The sequence below is a fragment of the Salvelinus sp. IW2-2015 genome, unplaced genomic scaffold (assembly GCF_002910315.2).
Source record: "Salvelinus sp. IW2-2015 unplaced genomic scaffold, ASM291031v2 Un_scaffold1541, whole genome shotgun sequence".
Lineage (NCBI taxonomy): Eukaryota > Metazoa > Chordata > Actinopteri > Salmoniformes > Salmonidae > Salvelinus > Salvelinus sp. IW2-2015.
In genome coordinates, this window is record NW_019942975.1 from 152,622 (window position 1) to 163,575 (window position 10,954).

Genomic DNA, 10,954 nt, shown 5'->3' on the forward strand with positions numbered 1-10,954 from the left:
TGGAGCGAACAATTTACAGCGACTGGTTAGCTCTCCAGAACAGGTTTAGAGGGACAACTTACTGGACGCGTAGCTCTCCAGAACAGGTTCAGAGGGTGAAAACTTATCTGGACGGTAGACCTCTCCAGAACAGGTTTAGAGTGAAAACTTTACTGGACGGTAGCTCCCAGGAACAGGTTTGGACGGGAAACTTACTGGACGGTAGCTCTCAGCGAACAGGTTTGGAGGGAAAACTTACTGGACGGTAGCTCTCCAGAACAGTTTTAGAGTGAAAACTTACTGGAGCGGTAGCTCTCCAGGAACAGGTTTAGAGGAAAACTTACTGGACGGTAGCTCTTCAGGAACAGGTTTAGAGGAAAACTTACTGGACGGTAGCTCTCCAGGAAAACAGGTTGAGTGAAATAACTTACTGGACGGTTAGCTCCCCAGAACAGTGTTAGGTGAAAACCTTACTGGACGGCGTAGCTCTCCAGAATACAGTTTTAGAGTGAAACCTACTGGACGGTAGCTCCTCAGGAACAGGTTTGGATGTGGAAAACCTACCGGGACGGTAGCTCTCCAAGGAAAACATCTCTCTTCCTTTTAAAGGGGAACGGAACAGGACAGCCTGTAGGGAGAACCACTGACGTTCCTCTCCTGAAATAGAGGTCCGATTACCTTAAATTTGAATAATCATAAAGCTAAACTATGTGAGTGAGCGTAGTGTGTGACTGAGAGGTGGAGAGTGAACTGTGTGACTGAGAGGTGGAGAGTGAACTGTGTGACTGAGAGGTGGAGAGTGAACTGTGTGCCTGAGAGGTGGAGAGTGAACTGTGTGACTGAGAGGTGGAGAGTGAACTGTGTGACTGAGAGGTGGAGAGTGAACTGTGTGACTGAGAGGTGGAGAGTGAACTGTGTAATCATGTTGCTGTGCTGTTTCTTTTTTGTTGCGTTCAGCCACTAAATGCTTTTCCCGACTGCTCATTGTTTCACCATGACAACCCCTGGTGAGTGTTTATATTACACAGCGGTTTGTCAACCTGACCGAGTCCTTTTAGTAGGAAATTCAGTGATTAGCTTTGGCATTAACTACTATCAACTGTATACAGTAAAAGGATATGAAACATTCAGATCTGTGTTGACATAGGCTTAATCATGTTACACAACCTCTAGAGCAGGGCTCTCCATACCTGTTACTGGAGAGGTACCCTCCTGTAGGTTTTCGCTCCAACCCTGTTACTGGAGAGGTACCCTCCTGTAGGTTTTCGTTCCAACCCTGTTACTGGAGAGGTACCCTCCTGTAGGTTTTCGCTCCAACCCTGTTAATGGAGAGGTACCCTCTTGTAGGTTTTCGCTCCAACCCTAGTGGTACCTAACCTGATTCAGCTTATCAACCAGGTAATTATTAGAATCAGGTGTGCTGGATTAAGGTTGGAGCGAAAACTTATTGGACGGCAGCTCTCCAGGAACAGGTTTAGAGTGAAAACTTACTGGACGGTAGCTCTCCAGTCCAAGGTAACATCAGCTGCTGGAAGAACGAGATCACCAGGTAGCAGTGGTATATTTAGTGGTAGAAGAGAGGCGGAACCATCAGGTATACCACCCCCGGAAGGTAACATCATGCCACTATTTGTCCCTGACTTAGGCTTTTCGACATTAAGTGCTTCAACACTTCCTGTGGTGTCCGGTTGTCATGGCCGTACGCATCTTGCTTACTGAGAATTGAGATCACCAGGTAGGACAGGGTAGAAGAATGGCGGGGACACACATGTGTCCACAAAACATCCGAGTAACCATCATTCATGCCTGAATAAAAGAACGAGATCACCAGGTAGGGCAGGGTAGAGAGGGGCGGACAATCAGTATCAAGGTAAACATCATCTGCTGAAGAACGAAGATCAAAACCAGCGGGTAGTAGGGGGTTAGGCAGGGTAGAGAGGCGGACCATCAGGTAATCCGAGGGTAACATATCTGCTTGAAGAACGAGGATCACCAGGGCTGTGGCAGGGGGTTAGAGAGGGAGAGGCGACATCAGTTCCAACGGTAACATATCTGCTGAAGAACGAGATCACCAGGTAGGAAGGGTAGAGAGTCGGGGACCAGCAGTATCCAAGGAACACCATCTGCTGAGAACGAGCATCACCAGGTAGGCAGGGTAGAGAGGCGGACCATCAGTATCCAAGGTAAACACATCTGCTGAAGAACGATTGATCACCAGGTAGGGCATGGTAGAGAGGCGACATCAGTATTCCAAGGTAACATCATCTGCTGAAAGAACGAGATCACCAGGTAGGCAGGTAGAGGCGGACCATCAGTATCAAGGAAACATCATCTGCTGAATAACGAGATCAAGGTTAGTGGCAGGGTAGAGGCGGACCAATCAGTATCCAACGGTAACATCTTCTGCTAGAAGAACGAGATCACCAGGTAGGCAGGGTAGAGAGGCGGACCATCAGTATCCAAGAACATCATCTCTGAAGAACGAGCATCACCAGGTAGGCAGCGGTAGAGAGGCGGACCATCAGATCCAGGTAAACATATCTGCTGAAGAACGAGATCACCAGGTAGGCAGGTAGAGAGGCAGACATCAGTATCCAAGGTAACATCTTCTGGCTGAGACCTTGACCCCCTAAACGTGCTCCAGCCCTCCAACACAGTGCGCTTTCCCTGGACGGGAGAGCTATTTCAGGGGGTTAAGTGGCCTGCTTAAGGGCACCATAAGTAGTATTTTCTCACTATTCTCTTTCCCAAGGTTGACAGCGGTTGAAGACCATGACTCATCTCCGCATTGCCCCTTAGGATTGACCTCTGACCTTTTCTCCAGAGGGCATCCCCATCCTGGGCTCCTTCCCGGAAAACAACCAAACACGCCCTCAACTGAGCATGCGACCTCGGTCTCACATGATCGTGAGGCGAACAGCAACAGCCTGAAGCCACCCATGATCGATGCCGTGTCTCAAAAAGCTACCTGCTGTGAATTGAGCAGAGCAATATGCACATATCCCAGGTGGCAGTTTCCCACCTGTATGGCTAAGGTAGTAGCCCCCTCCTCCTCGTCCAGATCGGGAAAAACACTGGTCCCTACCTGGGGTGTTGCATCTGGTTAATTCCCCAGTTGCATCCAATGAGGGTCTCTTCTCCGCCATTACTCACTCCCTCAGAAATGTATTCCTATTCTGCTGGAAAAGTGATAGTTGGAAAACATGTGATATTTAAAAGGACTTGAAAAATATATTTAGTGCCACTAGTTACCTTGAATACAAAGTTGAGTTGAAAAACGTGCTTCTTGACATTCAGGTAATACTTGTAAAAAATGACTTTTCAAGCAGGATATCAGCGCTTTTGTAACTGTGATGTTGGATACAGTATTCCCAACGAATACATTGCAAATAAGACAAATGTTTAGTAATTAAATTAACTGTGCACCATCTAGTATGTGAAACTTAGGACTTTCATTTAAGCCCCCCCCCACAAAAAACATTGAATGAACGGGCAAACAAGATTGGCAGAATACTATTACACGTATAGATCATTTATTGAACAAAACAATAAATAGATAACAGGTGCGCTAGGTCACTCGTGTTCCTCGCTGCGTAGCCTGGCGTTGGGTTGGTGATCTTAATAGCAGCTGAGCTGCCCTCTCCACGTCCAACTTCCCTGTTTCTTTGACGACACATGTGGGCTATCTCTGCAGCATGGGTCCTGTGGAGAACAAGGAAATGTTTACAGTAACAGACAAAAGAGGGAAACAAGGAAACGACTGTCATCAGGGTTAGGGTCAATTACATTTTCATTCAGGAAGTATACTGAAATTATAATGTTTCAATGCTTTTTAACAGAGATAACTGTATATAAATGATGAAGATGGTCTCGTCTCCTCCCTAACAATGGGACGTCGTGTCCAGGAAGGCGGAAGGCAAGGCGGTCGTGGCTTATCATGGAAGATTGACGTCAGTGAACCCTCTCGCTTACTCATCCTCCATTTTCAATTAATTTAAATGGAATTGACCAATCCTGGATGTAACCCGTTCAACAAATCATATTTGAAGGCCATGCATTCCATCAAGAAAAATCATATTGTGGGAACATGACCTTATTCCCTCCAAGTAAAGCCTTAGAATACATAAAGAGGGCAGAAGTTCAGTACAAAGCATAGTTCAAGTCCGTCTGAAAAAACAGTTCTGAACACGTCTTTATGACATGACGTTGTAGCAGGTTAACTTCACCTCCTGGCTACAGGGAGAGCTAGGGTAGAATGGGTACTTCCTCTGCCGTTGCTTCTTCGCCTCCTGTTCAAACCCTTGGCATGAGTATGGATGACCCAGCAGACCATGATGACAGCAGGGGCAGAGGCGGAGTCAGACCACCCATAGGGAGGAGGAGTCAGAACCACCCAGAGGATGAGTCAACCACCCAGAGGAGGAGTCAGACCACCCAGAGGAGAGTCAGACGCTACTAAATCTCCAGGGGATTTTATATACCCACGAAGGACAACCGCTTTACGGCAGGACACCGTTTACCACAATAGCCTGGTCAAGCCAGGACCCCACATAAGCCTGCATAGGTCAAGCAGACAGACCGCTAGGTCTCACATGTGTTTCAGGATATGAGCTATTGAGAAGATCAGGCTGGTTCCACCAGGCTAGGACACACAAACACAGGATCTATTGAGATCATGTGGTCCACCAGGTTAGGACACACAAAACAAGGATCTATTGAGATCAGGCTGGTTTCCACCAGCTAGGACACACAAAACAAGGATCTATTGAGATCAGGCTGGTTCCACCAGGCTAGGACACACAAACAAGGATCTATGAGAGATCAGGCTGGTTCCACCAGGCTAGGACACACCAAAACAAGGATCTATTGAGAGATCAGGCTGGTTCCACCAGGCTAGACACACCACAAACAAGATCTATTGAGAGATCAGGCTGGTTCCACCACGGCCTAGACACACAAACAAGGATCTATTGAAGAAATCAGGCTGGTTCCACCAGGCTAGGCACACAAAACAAGGATCCAGATTAAAAGTCAGAGATCGCATGCATTTGCATTTTGGGTTTACTGAGATACAGCCTATGAACTCTTGTTGGTCCTAGAAACTAACATTTTGTTTATTTATAAAACTAAAATGTTAATACGATACCGTCATTGAAATTACAAAGTCATGTGGATAAAAGGTTTCTACATTGTGTTAAAAGCACTAGTTTTCTTTTGAGATGGTTACATGGAAAAAATGGTACACTGTCTCTAAAAATTATCAGGTCTGTGATGATGACATGCAAAATGATGTCATTCATTCGTTGGTCTCCTGAAGAAGCTATCCCTTTTCTGTGGCCCCAAATGTTTGGCTATACTGGTACAGTTACCAGGTGGTTTAGCTAGCTAGCCAATGAGTAAGATGACCTGAACAAAGTGTAAGCAAAATGGTGGAACACTGCGAGTAATTTTAGAACCAGGTTGCACATGTAAGAATGCGTTCCCAGTGATTCGCTTAAGGGAAGATAAAAATGTGCCACCTAATATGGGGTCCGATTCTTGTTGCCAAGTGTTGGGCTAGAAGCAAGCTCTTTTTGCTGTAGTAATGGTGCCCAACCTGATGATGCTAAACGGAATCTGCACTCTTCTTTTTTCTAGAGAACTCTGAAACACCGCTACAGCGATAGGTCTTACCATTACAATTATTATCGGGGAGAATTTTTCTCCTTGGCACACCAAACTAGTCCACACGGCAAAATATTTGTCGCACTTTTAGAGCCTGCAATATGAACTAATGAATATGTGAATGAACACATAACAAATTTAAATGAAATACTGTAAAATGGACAGAAAAAAAGGATAGTCAAAAAAAGACTTAATTCACGTGCCAATATTACTCAAGTTTCACCATAACATGCACCATATGCTGTATAATGAGTCTACATTCGGGCTGTGTTCAATAGGAAAACGTTGTGATGAAACATTACCAATAACATGACTAAAGCCAACATGACTCTTATTCTACACGTAGGAGACATGTTGTTCCGTACATTAGCAGGATCTAATTGAACATTCCTTCAAGTTTGCGCCATCTGAACGCAGCACCAGGGCCAGATACAGCCGTTCAGTGGCCTTTTTACATTACAGGCGTTCAGATAGTCATGTTCTACTCTTGTATTTCTGTCTCATGCAGAATAGGGAATCATATGTCAGCTCTATTCATTACATTTCTATCTGCAACCACATCTTTACCTGTTGGATTCTATCTTGAAATACTCATTCAGTTACCATACTTTGATGACTTTATATGCATAAGTAATGTATAGTATTAGGGGGTCAAGGAAGGTCAAGAGGAACTTGGTGTGTGGGAATGATATAGAAAATTAATGAGTGAGAAAAAAAAGTGCCAGAAGTTCATATTCTGTTCAAATTATATATTGTAGAAGCTGAATCCTCCCTCCTAGGAACAAAGGAAAGAGTCTAGTTTCAGTTATGGATGAGCAGGCAGTGGCCTGCAGAACCAGGGACATGAGGGGATGTGATCTCAACTCCAGACAAGTCCAACAGAGGAGAGAAGAAACGCGGGAAGGGGGTGGCCACGTCGAAGAACATCTCCACACACAGCATTACTCTTCCAGGGCCATGAGGTTCCTAGAGACAGGGCTAGGCATGGAGGTTCTAGAGACAGGCTGGGCCCATGAGGTTCTAGAGACAGGCTGGGCCATGAGCGTCCCTAGAGACAGGGCAGGGCCATGAGGTTCCTAGAGGGACAGCTGGGCCATGAGGTTCCTAGAGACAGCAGGGCCATGAGGTTCCTAGAGACAGGCGGGGCCATGAGGTGCCTAGAGACAGCGGGGCCATGAGGTTCCTACGAGACAGGCGGGCCATTGAGGTCTAGAGACAGGCAGGCCCATGAGTTCCTGTAGAGACAGGCCGCCCATGATGGTTCCTAGAGACAGGCGGGCCCATGAGGTTCACTAGAGGACAGAGCGGCCCATGAGTCCTAGAGACAGGCAGGCCCATGAGGTTCCTAGAGACAGGCAGGCCATTGAGGTTTCCTAGAGACAGCAGGCATGAGGTTCCTAGAGACAGGCAGGCCATGAGGTTCCTAGAGCAGGCGGGACACCATTGAGGTTTCCTAGGAGACAGGCGGGCCATTGAAGGTTTCCTAGTGGACAGGCGGGCCCCATGAGGTTCTAGAGACAGGCGGGCCCATGAGGTTCCTAGAGACAGGCGGCCCATGAGGTTCCTAGAGACAAGCAGGGCCAGCAGGTTTCTAGAGACCAGGCAGGCCATGAGGTTCCTAGGAGACAGGCAGGGGGGGCCATGAGGTTGGGGGATTCCTAGAGGACAGGCATGGCCATAGGTTCCTAGAGACAGCAGGGCCATGAGGTTCCTAGAGACAGGCAGGCCATGAGGTTTCCTAGAGACAGGCAGGCATTGAGGTTCAGAGACAGCAGGGCCATGAGGTTCCTAGAGACAGCAGGGCCAATGAAGGTTCTAGAGGACAGGCAGGCCAGGAGTTCCTAGACAGGCAGGGCCATGAGGTCCTAGAACCAGCAGGGCCATGAGTGGTCCTCCTAGAGACAGGCAGGGCCATGAGGTTCTAGAGACAGCAGGGCCATGAGTTCCTAGAGACAGGCCAGGGCCATGAGGTTCCTAGAGACAGCAGGCCATGAGGTTCGTAGAGACAGTCAGAGCCATGACGAATACAGTAAGAGGAACTTACTGTGTTTCTGTCTAACACCGGAGGAAGGATGGTTATCTTAGCATGCAAGGAGGTGATCCTCCTAGTCAGAAGTATAAAGATGTGCTTGTGTGATGTTGTTGTATGTGTCTTTTGCAACTGATATTGACCCAGTGGGGTTGGGGAAAAAGGAAAAAAAAACACTTGGTTTGAGCTTTTTTTCCTAGTCATGAGTCAATTACTCTGTTTGTTCAGAACCTAAAATCTCACTAAAGACACCTGTGGTTGGGGATCTTACTTGTTGCTCATCCATGAGGACCTACAGACTCCTTGATGTTGTGCACCAGAAACTGGGTCCTGAAGCCGAGGGCAGCATGTGTTTGGTCTTCTTGTTGCTTGGCCGTAGCCGATGTTGGGCATTCAGCATCTGGCCCTTGAAGCGCCGCCTCACCCTATGTTGTCGATACCGCGGGTTTACGCCAGTTTTGCTACAAAGGAGAGATTAGATAAGTAGTAAGGACAGTATCCTGTAATACATAACCAGCTAGTACGTTTTACACAGACAGCACGATTCTGGGCAAAAGAGATTGCTCTGATTGTCAAAGATCAGGCAGGTGGAACTTGAAGGGAGTCGTCATTCAGATGATGTTTGTTGATGAAGGAGCACCTGGAACTTGGTCAAGAAGGAACAACTTTTTTCCTAATAAAATGTGAACCTGGATTTTAACACATCCACGTAGCGAGGGTTAAATAGACGTTGCTCTAACTCAGGTAATTGTGGTCTGAACCGTTACTTGACTTTCACCATAGCGGTCCGACTGATGTCTGAATGAACTTCTTCACCCTCTTCTTTGACGATCTTAGCCTTTTCAGAGCCTGAGAGCTGCCATGCTGCCTGGAGGTACAAGAAAAACAGGAGTCTGTAGGATGAATATGTATGAACTTTCCAAATTGTAAGTCGCTCTGGATAAGCAGCATCTGCTAAATTACTTAAATGTATGTAAATGTAATGTAAAATGTAATGTAAAAAGTTAGCAGTAGCCTGGGAGAAAAAACAAAGCGTCTTTGCTCATCATCTTTCCATTGGATTTAAAGCCCTTTATTAGCCAGCTTTACCCACTTGTTCAGGGCTCGATACTGACATTTTGATTTAATTTCGGAGTGCAATTTAAAAATATTGCTATGTATTAATGATAAGAATTTCCAGCAATTACAAAATACAGGGGTTAAGGAGCTCAATCTCCTGAAGAACCTATTTTCTTCCTGTGCTACTAAATGTTATATGGGGCGATGTTTTCTTCCTAGGGCACTGGGCTCCCAAATAAAATTCTAGTATAGCAAGAATATGTAGGAGCATATGCGACCAAATAGTAGCACTTAGAGCCCTTCGAGTTTTATTTTTATTAACTAGGCAAGTCAGTTAATAAATTCTATTACAATGGCGGCCTAATCCGCAAACGCAGACGACGCTGGGCCAATTGTGCGCCGCGCTTATGGTTACTCCCATCACGCCGGTTGTATACAGCCTTGAATTTAACCTGAGTCTGTAATGACACCTCTAACACTGAGATGCATGCCTTAGACAGCTGAGCCATCAGGAGCCCAACACTTGTCATGTGTGTTGGTTTAGCTACTGGTTATATTGAAACGACTGAATGATTCTTGGTAGCAACTAAACTTTATACTTCACCTCAATGGAGTTGACTGTGGGGCATACTAGTGTGGGTGGACTTAGTAGCTCCGACATATAAAAATGAAAGTGTTATTAAAAATGCTCCTTGTTGCTATTCTCTGGGTGTGCTGAAATCTGTAGTTACATTTTTTTTTTGGAGAGGAATCGGATCTATTGTCCACTCACACTAGTCAGTGCACAACTCCGTTGAAGGAAGGTACACAGCCGATTTGAGCTTATTAGGCTATTCTCGTTGGACGCAAAGTTTCATCCAGCTAAAAAAATATGTACTGAACAAAGTATAAATGCAACATGCATGTCCCAGCCACAAGGCAGACCTATGTATTGTCTCATGCTAATCAGGCATCTTGATAATCCATCGAATTGAACAGTGTGGCATTTGATCTTGGCAAAAGAGAAAATGCTACAACCATGGATGTAAACATATTGTGTACACAAATTGAAGCGAAATAAGGTTTTTGAAGGTATCTTTTATTCAGCTCATTAAACATGTTGCGTTTATATTCGTTTAGTGTAGCTAGCTGCTAGCTAGCCAACAATCACTGCTTTGAGATGATTTGACTAGTATTTGCTACGTCGTTTGCTACGCTAACTAGCTGCTCTATTTCGCACAGCTGTTCCTGATGTGCCTGATCAATTTTTGAAGAGTGTTCATTTATGTTTAACGTTCCTACTCGTACTTGTACTACTTGTCACAATGTGGCAAAAGTAATGCACTGGACCTACTGTGATACAATGGATCAACGTGGTGTGTAGCCGACGCACTCAACCTACAGTTTACTACTAGATATTTGTCTGAAAAACTGTGAATCGACCCGTTCCCAAGCTCCCTAGTAGATCAGTGGGAAATACATGCAGCCTCACATGTCTGACCACCGTGTCCAAAACTGGACGGACCTCAGCTGTTAGCGAGCAGAGTTCAATAACACAAGGTTAGGTAAACCCAATCTGATTCACATTTCAGTGTCCCCGTTTTCTTGAAACAAAAGTGACACATATTACAAAGTTCAGCAACAATAACGAAATATGTATAAAGTTTGATGAATATGTAATGAATATCGTTGTTTTTTTATGGAGTAAAGTCATACATTATAAGATGATTACAGATATACATCTTACTTAACCGTTAGGGCTGTATGCTGCCTACAGGTAGTGAGGCCAGAGAAAAGGGGGGGGGATGTGAACGGAATTCTGGGTAATAAAGTGAAAGAATGAAATAGAATCAGACGATAGACGAGAATAGAAACAACTCCAGGAGAACATATAAAACGTAGAAAATAATCAGACAAAATCAGGCTTTACAAAAATGTATTTTAAATCACTCAAAATTTGACTGGTACAATAGCACGGCTGACTTTGGAAGCGATAAGTACAGGAGTCATGGGTTTTAGACCAGATTTAGGTACTCTCGTTTTCTATATGGCTACACTGGTGTCCAGAAGCAAGATGGCACCAGTCATTCTGAGTTTGCTAGGTTTCCTGGCTTTACTTGAGTTCTGCGGTACGAACCTCCAAACTTAGTGACGCGCGCGGTCCAGATGTTTGTTCGACCCGCCCACAATCGCTAATAACCGAAATTCCGCAAACCACCAAAATAGGATTTAGTGATAAAGTGA

General features: G+C 45.4%; 2 protein-coding genes across 3 annotated transcripts in view; one reads left to right on the forward strand and one right to left on the reverse strand.

Moving 5' to 3' along the window:
- Window positions 1-4,599, forward strand: part of LOC112071187 (cullin-associated NEDD8-dissociated protein 1-like) — a 15,040-nt gene extending 10,441 nt beyond the window's left edge. Inside the window, exon 5 of one of the 2 annotated variants that reach the window (XR_011475786.1) lies at window positions 4,550-4,599. The gene's annotated coding sequence lies outside the window, so the exon portion shown is untranslated. The remainder of the gene's footprint in view (window positions 1-4,549) is intronic. The other variant, XR_011475787.1, reaches the window with a different exon arrangement.
- LOC112071186 (large ribosomal subunit protein eL32) overlaps window positions 1-10,507 on the reverse strand; it is an 18,377-nt gene extending 7,870 nt beyond the window's left edge. The window contains exon 1 of the mRNA XM_070439292.1: window positions 10,463-10,507. The gene's annotated coding sequence lies outside the window, so the exon portion shown is untranslated. The remainder of the gene's footprint in view (window positions 1-10,462) is intronic.
- Between the last annotated feature and the right edge of the window lie 447 nt (window positions 10,508-10,954).